We start from the raw sequence: 17,245 nt of genomic DNA, 5'->3' as shown, positions 1-17,245 counted from the left end.
TAGGAAAGGGAACATATACCAAGTTTCAAAAAAGACAGTGAATTCTGCAAAACCTAGGCTTGTGACTTCAAATTCTGGCACATTCCTAGACTACATTGTGAAACGAGTAGTTAGTGAGCAATTAGAAAAGACATATTTTTTTTTATAATGCTTTTTGCTATTTCACCAGTCATTTCACCACAAAAAGTCTTCTCTCCTTCACCCTCCAAACTTAACCCTCCTTTATACCAAAGAAACACAGTTACACAAAAATACCCATTTGGGTGTTACACAATACACCCAAAATACCCATATTGATTCTGTCAGTTCATAAAACATTCTCCTCTAATGGCTCCATCTTTTCTGCTATGAGAAGCAGTAACACTTTTTTTTTCAGTTACTCAGTTAAGCATCCTTTTAAAAAATCTATTATTGTAATGTGTTTATAATGTTCTGTTGGATCTGCTTATTTCACACTGCATCAGTCAATACACATTGTTAGCGCTTCTCAAAAGTCTTCATGTTTTTCATTTTTTACAGTGTAGTAAATAGTCCATTGTATTTATATGCCATTTCTTCTAACCATTTTTTTTTTATTGGTGAGAATTCAACTTGTTGCCAGATCTTAGCTATTCCCAAAGAATACTCTTATGAATGTGCTTGTGTATAAACTTGGGTTGTGGCCTTGGTCTGGTTATAGAGAAAGGGTATCCAGCATGGTACAGTGAAAATGGCTCTGGATTTGGGCTCAAAGTGCAGATCTGCCATTTTACTCCCCTTTAGATTTTAATCAAGTTACTTTTCCTCTCTGGGCCTCAATTCTCTAACCTGCAAAATAAGAAAGTTGAGCTCTGAAGTCTCTTCCAGCTCTGAGTATATGAATTAGAAACTAATGATCTATTAATACCCTTTTCAGGTGTAAATAACTTTCCACATACTGTTGCAGACATGAGGTGGCAGTGCTCATTTTTGTTCTTATGGTTTCAGGTGCACTGAACATAATCACGAACACGACATTTAAAGAAGCACAGCAATGAAGAGAGGAAGGCAATGACCTTAGTTGTCTATAGATGATGGCTGATTAGTCAAATGAACTAGGGATGTTTAGCCTGGAATAAGAGGGTTAGGTATATTTAACTATTTCATTTTCATTGCTTTATTTTAGCAAATAGAAAAGGAATTAGGCAAACTACTGCTTGAGCTCAGAGGGCAGAAGTAGCAGCCATGGGTGCACATTGTAGAAAATCACATTTAAAATGAATGTCATTGGTTCCATCAACAACAATAAGAATTTATTAAGCACCTACTATGTGCCAGGCTTTGTGCTAAGGATAAAAAAGGCAAAAACAGGCCCTGCCCTGAAGGAGCTTACAGTCTAATAGGAAAGAAATTCTTAAGTGCCTGCTATATACCACCACTGTACTGGGTTACAAATAAATAAAAGAAGCAATCCCTACTGTCAAACTTGATAGCAGTTAGAGCTATACTGGGATAAGCACAAGTATTTCTGGTGTTTCAGGAATTAGTGAAATTCAAGGATGTGGCCATGGAATTTACCTGGGAGGAGTGGGTATACTTGAACCCAACTCACAAAAACTTGCACAGGGATGTGATGCTGGAGAACTACAGAAATTGGGTCTATTTGGGTAAGAACAGCTATTCCTTTGGAGTCTTGACATAGACCACAGGGACTTTCAACACTTTAACTTCTTATTTGGCATACAAAAGGTAGATATTTCTAATCCTTTCATAGCCAAGAGACAGAATATTTGTGTTCCCTGTTTCCAGGAAAAAGGTCTTTACTTAGTATGCCTGGATTTGTTGCTGTCCTTGAGAATGTATATTCCCCTCTCTTTTGCTTCAAATCCAAGATTTTCTATTTTATCCCAGTGTATGTATAATCATGCACAAAATATTCCCATTGTCTAAGCAGATAGTGAGTCAAACTATTTTTCCTAAATCCATTCCCTGAAAATATCATATATCCTTCAGTGGTCCTATATCTCACCGTCCTTGGGGGTTTCCTAGCATGTCTTCTCTTTGCCTCAAAGAGAGCTTGAACTAGTTTTGCATTCTTTTATTAAGCTTTATGAATGCTTTTTGAAATGACAGTTCTCCTTCCTTACTCTCTTTTCTCCCCCCACCCCATACCCTACCTTTCTCTCTAACTAGTCCATTGAACCTTCCTTGGTTGAAAAAAGAAAATCTCAGACAAAATTAACTAACATAGTGCCCTTGATGATATAATATACATTCTGCACTCTTATTCTTCAACCTTTTTACTAAGAGTTGAGAGGAGCATTTTATTTCTCTGTTCTGTGATAGAATGCAGAGATGACTGTCCTTAGCACTCTTTCATTTTCAACTAACAGGATTTGCAGTTTCTAATCCAGATGTGATCTACCAATTGTAAAGGAAGGAAACATTTTGGATGACAGGGGCAGATATTCCAAGAAGCAGCTGTACGGTCATTGTTAAATGACTCTGTTGGCCAATTTTGATCAAAGCTCTTATAAAATATTGAACAAGGTGGTCTTATTAAAGGTTCTCAGACCTGGCCAGAGCAGCTGAGACTTTAAAACTCCATATTTAACCCAGGAAGCTACTTTCTTATGCATCTTTTTATTCTCATTTACTTCTACTCTCAAAGAGAGTTATTACCTCTGTTAGGGATAGGTGTTTCTCTTCTTTTCATTGAAAATTATTTTATCTTAAACAGGTATTCTCTGATGAACAGGAAGACTTCAGAGAGGCCTGGAAAGACTTATATGATCTGATGCTGAGCGAAAGGAGCAGAACCAGGAGAACTTCATACAAAGCAACAACCACAGTGTGCAAGAATTTTTTCTGGTAGACTTAGAACTTCATTGCAATGCAAGGACTTAAAAATTCCCAGTGGTACAAAATGCCTTCCACATCCAGAGAAAGAACTATGGAATTCAATCACAGAATGGAGCAGATCATTTTCTTTTGTATTACGTTTTGGTTTGTTATATGATTTCTCCCATTCACTTTAATTCTTCTATGCAACATCACCATGGTGAAAATGTATTTAATAGGAATGAATGTGTATAACCTATATAAAATTGTATGCCATCTTGGGGAGGGGGGAAGGAAGGGGAGGAAGGAGAGGAAGGAGGAAAAAAAATCTAAGTTATATGGTAGTGATTGTACAACACTGAAAATAAAGAAATTTTTAAAAGACAGGTATTCTCCTACCTCATTTCCTCAATTCAGTTCTCCCTTTTAACACAAACACATTACTTCTGTGTTGTTTTTACGATTATGTTGCTTTGCTGCTATTTCTTTTTAAAATATTTAATCAAAACCTAATTCCCCTTTCTTCAGTCTACCATTTTATGTCATCCTGGGTTTTTTTAATGCTTTGAAATTATATTTGCAAAGGCACATTAATATATTCATTTGACAGGACTTGTTAGCTATAACCTTATCATTAGACCTACAGTTTTCAGTATTTTGCTGTTTCAGAAAAGGCTATGCATATTACTTAAGAGAGATCCTTGTTTGCTTTCATTAACATTTTGAGGGTGTAGATCTAGAAGTGGGACCACTGGGTCAAAGAACATGAACAATTTTGGAGATCTAGATTAAATTGCTATATTGCTTTCCAAAAAAACTGGGTGGCAACAGCTTAATAAGCATTTATTTCAATGTAACTGTCAAAAGTTATCAATTTAAAGTCTTTGCTAATCTGTTTGCTTTTTGGTAATACCTCCAAATTGCTTTTGTTTTTACATCTTTGATTTCCAGAGTTTGAGTAAGGTTTCTGGTAATTACTAATTATTTCTTCTGTGGATAAATACCTGTATGTCTTCATCATTTACCTTTTTGTATCTTACTCTTACATATTCAATCATTTCCTTACAAAGCAGATATGTTGAATTTTCAGCTCAAATTTATGGCAACAATTTTCTGATATTATCCTTTTCTTCATATTTCTTTATTCTATGTATCTTCAGATCTCTCTTCTCACTTCGAATTCATTAATTCTCCTTTTTCTTTTTGTTCAGTCTTTTCCTTTTGTATTTTCACTTCAGATGGCATGGGTATGCTGCAAACTCACAAAGTCATCTACTTTTTATGTTCTGTTTGCAAAAAGCAAGCAACTCTTCATAGCAAAGAAAATCTTCTGTTATGACCCAAATGAAACTTGCACAGCAGGTGACTCATCCAAAGTGATTGAATAATATATATTTTTCTTTTGAAGTATTGCATGAAGTTGTTCAGTTAAGTTAAAGGCTAATTCATGTTGTCTATCAGGTATGGTTCTCCTTGAAAGAGGAAGTTGTATTTTGAAATGTTATCAGGGGTCTAAGAAGCCCACAACTTTGATGAAGCATTTTTTCACAATTTCTACATCACTAAATGATTTCCTTTTCCCCCCAAGTATATAAGCTACTTTCTAAGTTGATTCAGTGGCATTATTTCCAGGTCTTCTTGCTGCTTGAAAGAATTATCTTTGCTTTTGCTTTTCATCTTTTAATTTCTGCAATTACCTTTCTGCAATTCTGCAAAAACCTTTTGCACCTCTCCCTCCAATTTAAAATATCTGTGTTCCTTATGACTGTTATAATGCTGATGAGCATTGAATTTCTTTAATGTTGATATCACAGTATCACAAAACAAGCAATTAATCTTGTCTTTAGCAGAAACAAGGGAATATTGCAATTCCCAATCCTCACTAAAAAAATCTGATTTCCTCCTTCAGCATTCTCCTGGTCTTCTTTGACATGATAGGTTGTTAAGCAGACAGAACTAAAAAAAAATACTGTCCAGCTCTGCAACTATTCACGAATTCCACTTCAAATAGAAGCAGTGCACCATTGTCAAAAGGTGATAAGTGTACTTGACCTTCCCATAAACTCATGTCAACCAGCCTCATGCAGTAGTGGTGCCAGTCAGGCAGGGGAAGTTAGAACTAAATAACTCGCATAGCAGCCGTCAATTTCATCCTTATGATTTACTAATGTTCTTATTGTGTCAGTCAATCTGGAAGGATTATTGCATTTTCGATTCTGTGGTATTTTAAATACATCCATTTAAAAAATAAAATAAAAATATAAAAGACAAATAAAAATGTTAATAAAAAAATAAAAGGATTTGCTTTGTAAAAGTTGGATTTCGCCAAAAGGCCGCCCTTAAGGACCTAGAAGGCCACATGGGGTTGGGGTTGAAGATTCCCAACTCCTGCACTATGCCAATCTGCCTTTCATCCTGCACTTCATAGGTGTGAGGAACTGTTACATTAGTTGCAAACCTGGAATCCAAGACCCCCTCCAAGGTCGGTTTCTTTTTAGGTTACTTTACAGCAACACTTTTTTTTTAGAAGAAAATAAATAGAACCATGAATAATACAGAGATATTTCTTGTAGCCTTTTCCTTTCCACTAGGAACGTCTAGGAAACTGAATTTCTTTGCGCGAAGGTGATGTATGAAGCGGCCGCCTAACCAGGGTAGGAGTACATTCTTAATCTCTGGATCCTTTATTAGACCCTACAGCAAGACGGACTGTCTGTGTCATCACACACAAAGAAAGAGGAGCCCCGGGGAGAGGTAAACAGGAGCTCCCGCCTTACTTCTTCATAACAAGATTAACCTTTATCGTGGCAGCTGCCAGACCCAATCCTCCTCTTCGGCCTTGGTCTTCTGTCCTCCCTGGCTCCGTCGGCTCCTCCAGGCCGGGCCAGGCTGGGATACTCCGGCTGGGGCAGAGTGTGCCGCTTCCAGGATCCCCATTTCCCGGCCCATGGGGCTGCTAGGGACGGGGCCGGGCCTGCCCAACTTCAGCCCCAGGAGCTGCCGGGCACCACGCCCTCTCTAGGCCCTCCTCACCATCTCCAGGCTGACTTGCCGGGATCCTCCAACATCCTAGCTCCGACAGCCGCATGACCGTCGCTAACACCACCTGGGAGGGAACCAAAAACAGGGGTCTCCACTTCTGGTGACAGAGGGCACGTTCTCTCACCAGAGCGGGGGAAGGGCAGCCATGTTGGCCCTGCCCCACCGTGGGCGTGGCTTCAGGGTGCCATCCTCCTCCTCTTGAAGTCAAGCTTGGCAGTCTGGACGGTTCCGGAGTCCTCCCTCCACTCGTGCCTGCCGTGCCCTCCGGCTCCCGGCTTCCCCAGGTCCTTTCCCCTGCCAGTGAAGCTCTTCCGGCCCCTCGTGATCCCGGCCCTTTGGTCAGGGCTTCTCCCCACTGGTCTGGGCAGTCCTGAACCCTTGGGACGCAGGGGCTGCCTTTTGTTTCTGCTCCCCTCCCCCCAGGGCTTGGCACACAGCAGGTGCTGACAGACAGCCCGGTGGCCTCGGCCGCTATCCCTCTGGGTGACCTCAGGCGAGGCATTTCACCCTCTTTGCCTCAGTTTCCTCATCAGTCCTATGGGCCGGGGAAGGAAGCCGAGAAAACACCGAACAGGATCCCAAACTGTTCCACGAGAGACTCCAGGCTCAGCTCGACAAGTTGGCACGGCAGTTCGGGCACCGCTGGATACCCAGTGGGTGATGACTAGGCAGCTGGACAGTGGGCAGAGTGCCAGGCCCAGGGTCCAGGCACTTCACCTGTCTGCTTTAATTCACTGGAGAAGCAAATGGCAAAGGCGCCCATTACCCTGGTCAAGAAAACTGCCTGGGCTGTGCTGGCGTGCTGGTGTCTGTGGGGTCAGGAAGAGTCGGACAGGACTGGACAACAAGCAGGGTTTAATAAGCTTGGCACACGCTTGTTCACTTGACAGCGTTTTCTTCCCAACAACCAGCCCTTCCATGTAGGGATTATCACAGGTATTATTATATTATATTATATTACAGGTATTATCCAAGCGTTATCCCCACTTTCCAGATCAGGAAACTTGGGTTCAGAGAATAGAAGTGATTTCCACGGTCGTAGAGCTAAGTCAGAACTGAAGATGGAAATGGAATCCAGCCTTCCACTCCCAAAGAGTGAATATAAGTAAGTCCCTGGTCCCAGATATGCAGGAAGATTGCCAGGATAAGTGAGGCTACCAATGGAAAAGTGCTTTGGCCTCTTAAAGGCAAATTGCTATCCATATCCCAGAGTTCATTATTATTAAATGAAGGGCAAGATAAAATAAGGAGGCCCACTCTAAGCAACCACTAGTACAAACCCTCCGGATCAGGAAAAGAGGGACCCTTTCTAAAAGAAACCTTTTAGAGACAAGAACCTAAGAGCAGGAGATCTGCCTTTGTTTAAAGGATTTAAAAGCCACCTGATGGATGGAAGAGAAAGGAGAATATATACTATACTCTCTTCTCCAGGCAGTAGTTCAGGTGAACTAATGTAGTGAGAAATGGAAAATATCCCATGAGTGACTCTCAGATAGCACAAGTACTAAGCACCTACTATGTGCTAGGCACTGGGGACACAAACACAAAGAATGAACCAGTCTCTGCCTTCAAAGATCTTACATTCTATCAAAGGAGCCAACCATGGAGTGGAAGAGTTGATGGGGATACAGACTTTGCGAACCTCCTGGAATTCTTGAATCTTCCCATTTGTTCCAGTTTCTGGAGGCCCATGGGCTTTTCATTATCACTATGCCCAAGTCTCTGTTGTACTCCCCACCCCTGCTCCTATCAAAATTCCATTCCCCAGGCTGCTGGCCACTCCCATCAAAATCCTCCCTGGATTTGATCTACATTCCAAGTTGACTTCCCCTATCAAGACCATCCCTAGGACCCCAGATTACTTGGCGACACCTAGATTCTTCCCTCAGTCTTTTTCTGTATTTAAGTTCCATCTGGCCTCCAAGAAGGCGCTCAGATTCAATCCAGCTCAGACTCTGTCTAGCTGAGACTCTATCTGACCCATTTGTTAATACAAGTGTTATAAATGCTTAGGCTCCTTAAGAGTCAATCCAATATGGCAAATGTTCAATAAACTTTGTTTTTCTTTTGGTTTTTAGAAGGCTTGTGTGGAATTCATTTGAGCAGGACTCGATGTGTCAGTACTTTGGGGTCCCCAGAACCCTGAACCTCAACAGTGTGTGTGTGTATGTGTGCACACACAAGCACACATACACATACACTAAATCAAAGGTGATTTTGATTGAGGGGATAATAATAATAATGACTGAAATTTATAGTGCTCTACATAAATTAACTCATTTGATCCTCACAGTCATTCCATGAGGTAGTTGCTATTATTATCCCCATTTTACAGATAAGGAAACTGAGGTGGAGAAAGGTTAAGTGATTTGTTCAGGGTCATACAGTCTGTGTGTCAGAAGTGGGACTTGAACCCAAATCTTCCTGACTCAGAAGCCAGATAGAAAGCTGTCTACCCCATGACACTATATCTTATGTAGAAAACTGAGACATTTTAAAGCATTTCTTTCCCTTAAGAAAACTACTCATCTATGAAGTTTCTCATTTGGACAATTTTCAGCTATTTGGCTTTTAAAAATTAAAAAAACCCTATGTCTTTTCAGTCTCTATATCTTGTGTTTCCCTTCCAGGGAGGAAAAGCCTAGATACTGTAATTGTATTCCACAAACCACTTTAAAAATTACATTTTTGGGAAAAGGCATATTTTGAAAATTATGCCTTTAACCCACCCTGCAAAATGCTGCCAAACATTCTTCCTTTAACAAGGCTTTCACTCTGTCACTACCCCATTCAAAGACCTACAATGGCTCTGTTTCCCAATGCATCAAATATAAATGGACCTGAATGCCTGCTCTGGCTCACTCCACTCTCCACAATATTCAACCAACAATTGAGTCAGTAATAGCAAAAAGTAAGAAACCTGAACTATGGACATTACTCCCCAACACAGAGCTTTTACTCTGGTCAGGCTAGCCTCCTTACAGGACAATGAGTCATTGTGCTCATTCTGACCTCTGTGCCTGTGCTCAGACTATTTTTCCTGTCTAGAGTGTCCCCCTTCCCCCAATCCTACTCTACTTCACAATCTGCTTATCTCCATTAAAGTCACAGCCCTGAATGGGCTTCATTAGGCTGCATATGCTATTACAGTGGGTAATTGGCTGTCTGGGGACTGCAGATCCAGCTGAGGTGAAATGCTGCTCTTTCAGCAGAATCACTTGGAGAGAGCTGGGATATTGTCCCCTCCCTCCATTGCTTTCATCCATTCATCAGCATTTTTAAAACACTGTGTGGGCACAGGGTAAAGCATGAGATTGGGCACTATCCAGGGAGCCAGGTTGCTACGTGAAAGTGAGTATTCAGCACCATGGACAGAAACCCAGCACTCAAAAAGCTGTGGGGGAACAAAGGGGGGGAATCAGAGTTCATGCAGCATAGCCTATCCCTGGTGTTTGTGAGGGGGAACCCAGTTTATCCCAAAGCAGCCCATTCCGTTTTTGGACAGCTCTAATTAGTCTAAAATTTTTCCTTACATCAAGCATAATTTCTGTACACCGAGCCTATTTGGCTAAGGCTAGGGACTGAGACAAAGAAATCACAAATTTATCTTCTTGGCTAAAGGCTGCCTCTTCTTGTTTTCAGGATTATATTTCACTTTCAATCTGTACTGTCTGCCATTTTAGTACAGGTAATATGAAAGGGAGTTTCTTCTGACAAGATAACTCCTCTCTCGCAACAGAATGAAATTCCTAAGCCTAATACAAATTCCAAGTGGTCGTTTCATCCACTCTCCTGTTTCAGGAAGCACTACACCCAAACTATCCTAAATTACTTGAGGGATCAGAAGACCTGACTTCAAATCAAGTAGATTTTTGGCTTACCTACAAACCCACTCTTGATTTTTTCTGGGTAGCTCAGTGTGATGAAAGGGAAAGAGAAAACGGTGTACCTGAGTATTTCTGTGCCCCTTATCTCTCTATACTGGCCTAAAATACTCAGGTAAATATGCCATTTGTCTCTGGATCCTACATAATTTTTCCTCCAAATCCTTGGGATAGGTTTTTGGGGGACAGGGATGGTAGGAACAACTTTTTAAATCAAGGTAAAGAGAGAGATGTCTGAAAAACGAGTCCTCTGCAGTTCTGACTGTGGGTCCAGCTTCCTAGGCCAGTTGTTATCTCCCATTCCAATGCTGAGCAATATGGTGGCTCACCAGGAATAAATGCTATATTGGACAAGGAGAAGGGGGTTGGAGAAGAAGAATTGTATTGCTTGTTAGATGGGTTTTTTATATGGGCAGGAGTGGAGAAAGTGGGGACCCACTACAAATAAAGTCCAAGAGTCCACTTACTTGACAACACAGTAAATGGGGAACCAAGAAGTGTTCCTGAAAGTAAAACTTTCTTTTCTTAGTTTCCCACTCCCAGCAGGTGAAGGTTGTCTCAGTAATGGTCACCTGTATGCAAATATGGATTCCTGAGGTTTGAGCAGAGACAAGAGAGGTTCACAGATCCTAGTTCAAGGACTTGCAATAAAGGTCAGGTATTTCAAGCCTGAGTCTGGCCAGTTCAATGTTAAACTATCACTGCCCCACAATCCCCAAATTTCAACTCTTAAGGCAGGTGATGTGATCAGATATCAGGAACAGGCTTCTTAAATTATGAAACTGATGCACCAGGGCCCCCAAGTTTGTGTCACTGCCCCATCGGCTGATTATGGATTGCTACTTGTGGGGTGAGCCATGTTAACTACTGGCATGGAACACATTCCACGGGCTTAAATCAGGATGTGCTTTTCACCTGGAAACTCCTGATAGGACTTTAGAACCAGTTAGTTGTACTTCTCCTTTCAAATAAACTCCACCTGGATATGTGCATTTTGCATTGGCTTATGCCTTTGCTTCCCTAGGATGGCAGCAGGCTTACCACATAGCAACCTGAATAATGGGGAATAATGGGGAACAGTCACCATAGAGAACCTACAGAGAAATGTCCACAGATGAGTGACCAGAATGGCATATGAGGAATGATTAAAGGAACTGGGGATACTTTAGCCTGGGAAAGACAAAACTAAGAGAAGATCCAATCATTGCTTTCAATTATGTGAAGGGCTAATTGTGTGGAAAACTTAGACTAATTCCATTTAGTTCCAGAGGAAAGAATTAGGACCAATAGCCAGAAATTATAGGGAGGCATATTTCTTTTTAGAAATAATATGCACAATTTATTTACATTCTTAAAAAAGGCAGTAGAAAATGGACATTCAGTGTCATATTTAAAGTATTCCTTTGTGTTCTCTTGTCCAGAGTTCAAATTCTAAATTAGAGCATTCCTCTCCCACCAATACTTTGGATCTTAGTTCTAACAGGTCTCAAAGTTAACATGGGAAACATTTCCCCATGAGTTATTGGTTTGCTTCCTGGGTCAAGGAAATTTACACTTTCTAGGATCCATGTGTACCAAGTCTAGAACTTCAGGATGTGACAATTTCTTTTTCCCTTAATAAAGGGTCTGGATCTCTATTATATCATCATCAATGAGCCTGGAGAGTCTTGGGTCCTGATATTGATAGTTGGGTAACATGATAAGAGTCTGAATCCTGAGAGTGTCCCAGGCCCAGACCCAGGGCATGGCCTATCTCATGAAGAGCCACCAGGAAGAGGTTCGTTCCCTTATCAGAATATGACCATTCTTCATCTCTGTCAAAGTGGACAGCTCCTTGGTAGTTAGCATCTGGGGTAAAAGCCTGAGCTAGTATGTTTCCTTCTCCATCAAAGGGGTAGCCATTTCCATGATCTCCAGTCAAAAGGTCAGATTTTTGTTTATACTCTTGGGAACTTCAAGCACATCACACTGCTTCAGACTTCTGCTGCCTTCTGTAAGATCTTTTCAACTGTCTTATGATTCCTGCCCCTTGGATAGTCGATGATACTGTAGTTTATGGGGTTATTTCTAAGTCAGCAATATCTCGGCTCCCACATCAAGGATGCCTTATGATGGCCTTTGTGGGCTCGTCCAAACATTCAGTTTCTTCCAGTCTGAAGAAATGCTGCAAGGGGCGCAATGGATCCTCCAGAGTTTGGTGCTAGGATTCTTCTCTGGTGAAGTAGAATTGACAAAAGTAATGTCTAAAGAAGTCCAAATTATCAAGGACAGTTTTGGGGATGACTGCAAAGGACAAAGAGCAGGGCAGAAAAAGGACAAAGACAAAGGGAGGAGACAGCATGATTAAAGCTCCAGCTGTACTGTAGGCTACCAGGGAGGCATATTTCTACTCGATGTAAAAAAGAAGTTTCAACATCATAAGCTGTTGCCTCATGTGGTGGTGAACTCTTTGAGGAGATATCTAAGTGCAGGCTAGATAACCATCTATCAAAGGTGCACTGAGTGGGAAGTTAGATTAAGTCACAGGCTCTTAATTTGAGGTTCAAAGACCCACAAGCAGTTCAGAGATAGATTACAGGGGTCCTACAAACTGAAATGGGAAATGACATATTTATTTTTGCCAACCCACAATTGAAATTTAGCATTTCCCTCAATAATGAAAGTAAGTAGGGTGTTTGCTAGCTAACTTAAACCAATGTTGATTAATAAATTTCCAGTGTAAGTATTTACATCTTGGAAATTGGCAAATGCTACAAATCAGGCCTGGATTGCTTTACTGATTGTCCAGCCTTAAAGTGATGTATTAATGGTGCAGATTAAACTTTAAAATGTGCTGTGGGTACATTTCTTTTTTCTGAGAGTCAGTTGTTAAACATTTCCCAAGACATCCCTAAGTGTAGACAACAAACAATTGTGAGAAGGGGTCCATAGGATTCACCAGAATGCCAAAGGGATTCATAATACAGAGAAGGGTAAGAACCCCTGGTCTGGATGTTCTCTATAATGCACCCCAACTCTGGGATTCCATGCTTTGCTTATACTAATGTGAATTGTTTTCTGAGCAGAAACTCATACTAGCTGTTCAAGTTCCTCAGGGATCTTCATGACCTTTACAAAGTGAATTTTTCATTGAAAAAATTTAGAGATAGTTGTTTGAAACTAGAGTTTCTTTGCCTGAGAAAAATTGCTTCAATCAACCCTTCCCAGAGAATGTGTAGAAATTCTGGATAGAAGAAAAGGAGTAGGAGGGCCTGTGGTAGCTGGGGTGGGAAGTATGGTGCCACTGCTGGGAAGTTTAAGCACATTTTTCCTTGAAAGAAAAATTTCTATAAAAAAGCAAGCAAAAAATAATGCAAAGGCAAAATGAATAGTTTGGTGTACTAAAAAGAAATTTGGATTTGGAGGCTTAGCTCCTACACTGGTTCTTATGCTGACTGGCTAGCAAAGGTGGAAAAGGCATTTACCTGCTTGTGGCCTTGTGTTTCCTCCTCTACAAAATGAAGATTTAAAATACTTCATTCTCTCCCTCACTGGGCTGATAAGAAGAAAGTTTTCCCAAAACCTTAATGTGTTCAGGAAATGTCTACTTCCCTCATTATGATTCTCTTATACTGTTCCCTGTTTCTCACTATCTCGCTTGGCATATGAGATGGAAATATGAAGGATTATTAATGTCACAGTTCACCAATACTCGAAGGCAGTCACAAAACACATCCTTGTTTGTCATGAAATGCTTCCCAGGGCAGGCACAAGAAACCAAGATCTTGCCAGGTAATGAGTCACTAGTCAAGATTCCTTAACAAGGACAGTGAAGGGACAAAAAATTTCAGGCTCAGGGTGGAGCCAAGATGGAGTAGAAAGATGTACCTACTCTGGCTCTTCCCCCACGGTCCATAAAATACCTGTAAAAAATGACTCTAAACAAATTCTAGAGTAGGAGAAGTTACAAAACAACAGAGTGAAAGAGATTTCCAGCCCAAAGTAGCCTAGAAGGCGAACAGGAAAGGTCTATTGCATGGGATGCAGAGCAGAGGGCAGCCCACAGAGTCTAGCTCAGCCTTGGCCACAGGACACCTTGAGGGTGGAATCCCCAGTTGCAGCTGCAGTTCTCAGATCCCTCAACCCACAAATGCCAAAGACAATTTCAAAGGTCAGTGAGAAAGCTTTTTCACCTGGGTGAGAAGGGAGCAGGGCCCCACATGACGGTGGTGGCAGCAGCAGTATCCATTTTTGGAGTCCTTGGCTTAAAGTCCCTGGGGGAATTGAACCACTGAGCTGGGTCTCAGCCCTGAGTGGTGGTCCTGGGGTGAGGAAGAGCTCTGGCTGGCCTGGTGGAGCTGGTGGAGGGTCTGGAAAGGGAATTCTACTTGCATATCTTGGGCAGAAAAGCTTTGGTAGCTCCCAGATCATAGCACAGGCCAGGAGAGGAATAAGTGCCTCTCCCTTGATTGTGCCACCTTAGAGGAACTGAGAACTTGTAGGTTCCCAGAGTATATCCCCTTGACAAAAGACTCAAAAGTCAAGTAACTGGCTGGGAAAATGCCCCAAAAAAGGGGAAAAAAAATAAGACTATAGAAGGTTACTTTCTTGGTGAAAAGGTATTTCCTTTGATCCTTTTGAATGAGGAAGAACAATGCTTACCATCGGAGAAAGACTTAAAAATCTAGGCTTCTGCATCTAAAACCTCCAAAATAAATATGTAATGGTCTCAGGCCGTGGAAGAGCTCAGAAAGGATTTTGAAAATCAAGTAAGAGAGGTGGAGGAAAAATTGGGAAGAGAAATGAGAGCAATGCAAGAAAATCATGAAAAGCAAGTCAACAGCTTGCTAAAGGAGACCCCAAAAAATGCTGAAGAAAATAACACCTTTAAAAATAGACTAAACTGAAATGGCAAAAGAAGAAGTCCAAAATGCCAATGAGGAGAAGAATGTTTTAAAAAGCAGAATTAGCCAAATGGAAAAGGAGGTTCAAAAGCTCACTAAAGAAAACAGTTCTTTAAAAATTAGAATGGAGCAAATGGAAGCTAATGACTTTATGAGAAACCAAGAAATTAAAAAAAAACCAAAAGAATTAAAAAATAGAAGACAACGTGAAATATCTCACTGGAAAAACAACTGACCTGGAAAATAGATCTAGGAGAGACAATTTAAAAATTATGGGACTACCTGAAAGCCCTAATCAAAAAAAGAGCCTAGACATCATCTTTCATGAAATTATCAAGGAAAACTGCCCTGAGATTCTAGAACCAGAGGGCAAAATAAGTATTCAAGGAATCCACAGATCACCGCCTGAAAGAGATCCAAAAAGAGAAACTCTTAGGAACATTGTGGCCAAATTCCAGAGTTCCCAGGTCAAGGAGAAAATATTGCAAGCAGCTAGAAAGAAACAATTCAAGTATTGTGGAAATACAATCAGGATAACACAAGATCTAGCAGCTTCTACATTAAGGGATCGAAGGGCATGGAATAGGATATTCCAGAAGTCAAAGGAACTAAAACCAAGGATCACCTACCCAGCAAAACTGAGTATAATACTTCAGGGGAAAAATTGGTCTTTCACTGAAATAGAGGACTTTCAAGCATTCTTGATGAAAAGACCAGAGCTGAAAAGAAAATTTGACTTTCAAACACAAGAATGAAGAGAACCATGAAAAGGTAAATAGCAAAGAGAAATCATAAGGGACTTACTAAAGTTGAACTGTTTACATTCCTACATAGAAAGACAGTATTTGTAACTCTTGAAACTTTTCAGTATCTGGGTAGTGGGTGGGATTACACACACACACACACACACGCACATGCACACACACATAGAGACAGAGTGCACAGAGTGAATTGAAGAGGATGGGATCATATCTTAAAAAAATGAAATCAAGCAGTGAGAGAAAGATATTGGGAGGAGAAAGGGAGAAATGGAATGGGGCAAATTATCTCTCATAAAAAAGGCAAGAAAAAGCTTCTTTAATGGAGGGGAAAAGGGGTAGGCGAGAGGGAAAAAGTGAAGCTAACTCTCATCACATTTGGCATAAGAAGGGAATAACATGCACTCAATTTGGTATGAAAATCTATCTTACACTACAGGAAAGTAGGGGAGAAGGGGATAAGTGGAGTGTGGTGGGGATGACAGAAGGGAGGGCAAATGAGAGGAGGGGAGTAATTAGAAGTAAACACTTTTGGGGAGGGATAAGGTCAAAAGAGAGAATAGAATAAATGGGGGACAAGATAGGATGGAGGGAAATACAGCTAGTCTTTTACAGCATGACTATCATGGAAGTCTTCAGCAAAACTGCACATATATAGCTTATATCGAATTGCTTGCCTTCTCAGTGGGGATGGGTGAGGAGGGAGGAAGGGAGAGAAGTTGGAACTCAAAGTTTTAGGAATGAATGTTGAGAATTGTTTTTGCATGTAACTGGGAAATAAAAAATACAGGCAATGGGGTATGGAAATCTATCTTGCCCTACAAGAAATGAGAGAAGATGGGGATAAGAGAAGGGAGGGGTGTAATAGAAGGGAGGGTAAGCTGTGGGAAGGGGTAATCAGAAAGCATGGTGTTTTGGGGTGGAGGGAGGGGAGAGATGGGTTGAAAATTTGAAACTCAAAATCTTGTGTTGAACTGTTGAATGCTGAAAACTAAAAATAAATAAATAGGAAAAACAAAACAAAACAAAAAAAGAAAGAAAAAAAAGAATTTCAGGCTCTTTCCTGTGGCCCCAACTTTCAGGTAGGGCAATCCCTCCCCCCCAAAATGTGATGAGTTGTGGTTAATAATCTCAAGGACAGTGGGGAGGAAGGGATTTTAGGATTATCAATCTATAGCTGGAAGGGAACTTGGGAGTCATTCAGGCCAATGCCCTCATTGTACAGGTAAGAGAATTTAGGTAACTTCTAAGAAGTGTCTGAGCCCAGACTAGCTCCAAAACCAGGGAGGGCTCTTTCTAGTTCAGCAAAGCAGAAAAGTGTCAAGTCATATGGAAAATTATGTGAAAAGCTTCCAGATGATAACCAGCAAAAAGGAAGTCACATGCAAACATCATAGTCTACAATACACTTGATAAGAACCTTGAGAACTTATCATGAAAAGGTTGAGGCTTAAATGACCCCCACAGTATCTCTCACATCTGTCCCCTTCTCTGCTCACATAGTATTGTCCTAGTCCAGATACTTCTTTCTTTCACTTCTTTCTCTCTCCCAGATTACTGTAAAAAATCCCTAAATGGTCTCTCTGCTTCCAATCTTTCCAATCTTTCTTTTCCACTCTCCATACAATCAACTAATCAATCAACCTATATTCATTGTTCACTCTATGACAGGCATTGTGCTAACACAGCTTCCAACACAATCTTCCTTAAGTACACATCTCACTGTAGCACTCCCCTGCTGAAAAATCTCTTGGTTGTTACCTATTACCTCTAGGATAAAATACAAACTCCTTAGCTTGGAATATCTGGCTCCAATTGACCTTCCTAGTCTTATTTCATATTCCTTTTCCTCATACGCTGTGTTCTAGCCAACCTGGCT

At 40.9% G+C, this 17,245-nt stretch overlaps 1 pseudogene; it reads right to left on the bottom strand.

The window, feature by feature from the left end:
- Positions 1-11,216: 11,216 nt before the first annotated feature.
- On the bottom strand, positions 11,217-12,165 carry LOC140524962 (matrix metalloproteinase-26 pseudogene; annotated as a pseudogene).
- Positions 12,166-17,245: the final 5,080 nt, after the last annotated feature.

This window comes from Notamacropus eugenii, chromosome 2 (genome assembly GCF_028372415.1).
Source record: "Notamacropus eugenii isolate mMacEug1 chromosome 2, mMacEug1.pri_v2, whole genome shotgun sequence".
Taxonomy (NCBI): domain Eukaryota; kingdom Metazoa; phylum Chordata; class Mammalia; order Diprotodontia; family Macropodidae; genus Notamacropus; species Notamacropus eugenii.
This window is presented reverse-complemented; position numbering and strand designations above follow the sequence as displayed.